The sequence below is a fragment of the Dermacentor andersoni genome, chromosome 2, assembly GCF_023375885.2.
Source record: "Dermacentor andersoni chromosome 2, qqDerAnde1_hic_scaffold, whole genome shotgun sequence".
Taxonomy (NCBI): Eukaryota; Metazoa; Arthropoda; class Arachnida; order Ixodida; family Ixodidae; genus Dermacentor; species Dermacentor andersoni.
The window spans coordinates 210,497,436-210,503,385 of NC_092815.1; positions in this window are offsets into that span (position 1 = coordinate 210,497,436).

A 5,950-nucleotide genomic window follows, 5' to 3' on the forward strand; every position below is an offset into this window, starting at 1 on the left:
GTGGTGGGGAACAGAGCCGCTGGCCGGAGATACGACGGGGCCCATTCGCGCATCCGCGAATGGAAACTAATTTTACAAAGACTTGAGCTTTGCATGCAGTTATTTCAACGGGTTATACGCGTGGACTTTCTTTTTCTTTTTGGCTTGTAAGCGGGAAAATACCTATACTCTTTCATTTCGAACACTTCCATAACTTAATTTTGGATATCGAGAATTCAAAGTTGAAAACATCAAAATTTAACCGAAACAGATACCTAACAGCATTGATGGAATATTCGAAAATATCCAATATTCGCACAAGCTTAGTGCCTAACTTTAAGATGTGCCGGTTATCTTCTCTACGGAATAATACAGTGAAACAAGAAACGGTGCCTAAATATGCCCAGCGCGACACATACGCACGCACCTTTAAGCGCACAATTCCTTTATCGAATCGAAGCTTTCCATGCTTTTCTTTTTTTCGTGATGTAGCTTGTGCATGTACTCGGTCGGCTTCTTACCGAGTAAGGTGGGCCGGCCCTGTAATTTGTGCCGTAGTAAACTGGGCTGACACTGATAGGCCGGGCAGGCACGTAACCTCTGTTGAGGCAAAACGGGCTTGCGAAAACAAACATCTGCATACCCGCAAGCTCTTGGGCCAGTTGGTGTATGATGAACTTGAAAAAAGGGGCTACCAGCGAAGCACGCGCACACGAGGAAAAAGGCGTTAGACACCGACGTGTTTAACGCCTTTTCCTTGTGTGCGCGTCCTTTGTGCTTCGCTGGTACCCGCTTTTTCAAGTTCAGCCGCATACCGTTTATTTAACCGCTTCTCGAAGGCGTCGCTTCACATAGATTCCAAAATGTTCGTTGGATCTGCGTAGGCCTGCAGTCGCGGACAGAGCATAGCCGTCCACCGGCACATTTGTACAGAAGCCGATTCGTTGCATCGTCGAGTGCTGCCCTGTGTATGAGCCATTCGCAAGAAAGCATCCGCAGCACCAAACAACAGCAACAATCAGTGAAGTCCGGGAGGTTTCGCTAACAAGGATTCGCCTTTAAGGTGTTCTTGATCATTCGTTTCGATAGAATCCGCGCCGCGCATGCCTAGGTGTGTGCATTCTGGACTTTTGCTTCGGGAACCTTTCTGTTTGATTGCATTTTTTTATTTTTCTTGGCATCGCGGCCGCCGTGGCCGGTGTTCGAACCTGCATCCTCGTGCTCAGCAACAGAACGCCGTCCACCGTCCGAGCCACCGCAGCGGATGGGGCCGTTGCCGCAGGTGAAAGTGATGAAACGAAAACGAAACGTAATGAAAGTTCTCCTCGGCGATGCTGTCTAGTGACGACTAGAAGTATGCCGATTTTTACTATGGCTGTTCCTGGTGGCAAGCGTAAAGAAAGATTCGTCAATTTCTTGCAAGAAATGCAAGAAATTATCATTGACAGTTGAAGTAACACCCAGGCGCTGATCTCCTGTGCATAGGCTCGCTTAATGAACCCGTTAAGGATATTGAGTCTGCTGCGGAGTGGGCTTTCAACTTCACGCTGAACTTCTTTTCTTCTACTTCTTCTTTTTCTAATGTTGTCGTAGTATTCAGTCCACGACGACACCACATTTAGAGTCGCACAGCCAGTCACTGCCGCAGTACTATGGCAGCAACACCGAGTCGTATTTTTCCATTTGCACGCATATATCATACCCGATAACGCGGCGCTGTGTTTATGTAGACAGTCCGTGTACACTTCTTTCGTCAGAAGGCACGCAGTTTCGTGACAACAGGCAATCGTAATATAATGGTGCGGAAAAAAACAATGTGGCGAGGATGAGGGGAGAAAAAAAAATCCCGAAGGCAGGTGTATATGAACGTACGCACAGACACGCAGCTTAATGTATTGTGCGCAATGACGCGGACGTTGGTCTGACTGTTTTTTTTTTCTTCTTCTTTTTTGTTGCACCTAAACTCCCTTTTTTAAGTCGTAGCTCGACTGACTCCTTTACAAATAGCGCTGCCTAGACTTGCTGCGCGGTTGCTTGCCCGATTCACTGAACATTATATGTGTTGACTGCAGGGGGTTGTGCATTTCTTCAAGAGACGTATAGCCAGCCTGTCTCCTACTACTTTATTTACGTTTACTGTATCAAAGGGCGCCAATAATAATAATAATAATAATAATAATAATAATGTGAGCCGTAGTGCGACCGTCCTTCCTCCACAAAGTGCAATCATGTCTCCTGCTGGTCCAGTTTCCGCTTTGCTTGCTCGCTTTTCGAGTGATGACACTTCCACACAACGAGAAATTGGCCGGCGACAAAACAGGGGAACAGAGAGATGAATTCTTGAAGAAGAAATATTTCAATTCAATGGGAAAATGTTGAGCAAGAAAACCAAATTTGAAGGTATCGAGATGACATCCTATACAGTCGGGATTTTTGAGGAGGATTCAGTCCTAATTTCGGGAAAATTCCGTGTTAACACTTTCTGTTCTCTTTTATGTCGCGGAAGCACCCGTAAATAGTCGTGAATACGTTCCTGTTGCTGAAGCGCGACGCTATGGGCCCGAATGAAATAATTACCTCGTGACTTGAAAGGAATACCGAATTGCAGCAAGTGGTCTTCCCACTCCTTTGTCGCAAGGCATTTTTTTGTCGGGCACTGGCTGGCACCGCCGGCACTTGGCCTGGAAAAACGCTGGCGCCATCCCTGTCGTGAGCGCTTCCGCGTGCGGGGAGATAACGGGGCGCGTTCCTGTTGTGCTTACTGCAAAGAGAAAAAAAGGGCGGGGAGGAACGAGGAGAGAAAAGAGAGAGCGCGAATGAAAGGAGCGGCGATGAACATTGCGTGCGAAAAGGTTCGCACGGATGTATATCCCGTGCGCATATATATATATATATATATATATATATATATATATATATATATATATATATATATATATGTATGATATAAGAGGGGGCTCCCTTTCTAGCCACAACGGGCGCTGTCGCCTCGCATCTGGCACCGGCAGCCGGCTGACGACCCCCTCCATGCATACATGCATACGCGCATCTCGTCGTCTCGCATTCTGCACCGGTGAAAACATGCGCCGAATGCCGGCGAGAGCGAGACAGCGATGACTTCTCCGCCGCCAAAAGTACGGCGCAGCATCAGGGAAGAGGAGAGCGGTGGTTCAGCAAGACGGAGAGAGGAGCCAAAGAGTGAGAGAAAGATAGCAGGGCCGGGAAGAACCAGCGGCGAGCATCGCGTTGCAACCGCGCGTGTCAACCTCTTTCCTCCCGCGCCTCACTCCTCCCTCCCCACTCTCCATTCCCCCGTCGCCCGCCCGAGCTTTCCTCTGGCCCCAAGTGCAGAAGAGGTTGACCCGGGGGGTCGTAACCCCACTCCGGCTCTTGCTGACGTCGCCACGCTCACTTGGACGTGTCAGGGGAGGAGAAGTGTGGCATCTTATCTCATTCGGAATAAAATACGCACCCCTCCCCTCGTTCACGTCCTCCCTCGGCCCCCATTCCTGCTCGCGGCTTTCACTCTCGGCGAATGCATACAGAGGCAGAGTGTGGGGCACCCCCTCGCCCGCGCGGTGGCTTGCGTTCCCGCGCCCGCATTAGGCATAAGCGGCCGTGCATCGCGTACGGCTCGGAGTTCCCTCCGCCTTTCTCTCTTACGTGTCTTTTGCGCGGATGTGCTTCTGGCACATGCATTCGCTTTTGCCACTCGCTTCTTGTTTCCAGTCGTGTTATTGTTCCCACCCGTTCCCTCGCTTCTTTTACTTCATTCACTCCCGCCTGGATTGTTTTCCTTATTCCCCCTGCAAGGCGCGCGAGAAAAACCAAGAAGGACAGAGCCTGTGTTGCGGTGTGCGTCGGACCTCACTCGGGAGATGGTTTCTTGTTTGCGTTCGGCGCGTGTTCCCTGATGAATTATTGCGGAGTGCGAGGCGGAGAGCGGGGCGCGCGCCTCTCTAGCCGGACAGAGCTGCGCAAACACGGCTCAGTCTGGACGTCGAATAGCGAAAGGCAAAAAACAACTGGCGGCCGAGCGAAGGGCGCTGTTTTGCTGCCAGGGACGTAAGCTCCCATGCGGTACTGCTTCGCCTGTCTCTCACTCGTTTCTTTTGCCTCTTGTTTCCTTAACTCTTCTTACCGTATATCTCTCCGTGCGCTCCCGGGGCGTCCTCGAGCGCTTTGTGTAGCTAGCTATGCGTTAACGCGGTCGGGAATAAATGTCGTAGCTCGCTGAGTAATAGCTCTTTCTGCGAAATGTCGCGCCTTCAAATCCACACGTGCCGCTGAGCGGAAGGTAGGCCACGGGTTTCACGCTGGAACCTGTGAGACGAATGCTCCAGCACGTTGATGCATGTGCTTTCACAAGTTGTTTTTTGACGCGCTTGGTTATACCTAGCCGGTGCACGTCTGACCTGTCGATCAAAGGTGTTGTGAAAACCTGCGTAAACAGTGTAATGTTTTCACTTGAGCTGTTCAGTTCAGTTCAGTTTCAGTTTATTGTCCTTAAAGACCCCCGGAGGGGGTATTACATAAGGGGTGGGTTTAACATGAGTTCCACATTTGGTACACTTCATAAGTTATATTCAAAGTGATCAATCACACGCTGTAGGAATGAAGACAGGCAAGTGATGCTAACAATGTCAGCAGGAAGGCCGTTCCAGTCTTTAGCTGCTCGAGTAATGAACGAGGCGGAAAAATGAGTGGTTCGGGCACGCGGCCGTGCGACTTGCTGCGGATGACTGGTGCGATGAGAGATGCGTGCCGCAGGAACGATGTATGGCGCATGATGAAGGGTACTGAAAAAGAACTTGTGATAGAGCTCAAGACTAGCAATGCGTCGGCGATTAGATAGTAATGTTAGTCCGGATTGTGTTTTAAGTGCGGAAATACTGACATCATATGAATATTGTGAGTGAATGAACCTAGTAGCGCGGTTCTGAACAGATTCAAGTGAGGTGATAAGATATGTTTGGTGCGGGCTCCAGATGGCAGATGCATATTCAAGTTTTGCCCGAACAAGGGACTTGTAGGCAAGCAGTTTTACGTTTTGAGGTGCCTGGCGGAGATTACGTTTTAAAAAATCTAGTGTTTTATTAGCAGATGATATGATGTTAGAAATATGTTTATGCCAGGACAGATCATTGCATACAGTGACACCTAGCTATATATAGGACTCTGCTAGTTCGAGAGGCATGCTTCTAATTTGGTAGGGAAATACCAGGCGATTACTGCTACGAGTGAAAGACATAACTTTACATTTTTGTACATTAAGTTTCATTAATCAATCGTCACACCATGTTAGTATGTTGGTGAGGTCTCTCTGCAGGGCTGTTTGATTGCTGGTGTTACGTACAGTTCGATAAATGACAATCATCGGCGAACATTCGGATATTACAGGACACATGTGAAGGTAAGTCATTAATATATATTAAAAATAATAGAGGGCCAAGAACCGATCCTTGAGGGACGCCTGATGTTACTGGCACAGGGTTAGATAGGTGATGTTACGTTTCGCCTACGACGCGCGGTATAGCCGGCGCGGATGCAACGGACGCCGGGGCTTCGTTCAAAGCGGCGGACATTTTGGCCCGTTCAGCGCCGCCGATACGCCTCCCCGCCAAGCGCGTCCAGGCATGTTTCAGTGCCACGTGTCTTCAAGTGTGCGTGTGTGTGTGTGTGCATGGTGGTGCCCACGCTTGTCAAAGCGCGGCAGCCGGGGAGAGGAGCTCCCCAAGTGTGAAGCGAGGAGGTCTGACCGGCGCCGGCTCGGCGGATGCGTCTCTACACTCGTCTCAACATGTCTCTCAGCCTGTCCGTGCCCCGCATCACGTGCGCCTCTGACGAGGCGTTCCTCCTTCCCCTCAACTGCGAGAGTATAAAAGCAGCTGCCCCCGGACGCCAAGAGAGAGGCTCCGATTTCTTCCGTTGAGTTACGTGCTCTCCCGTCTCTCCACTTCGGTCGACCTGA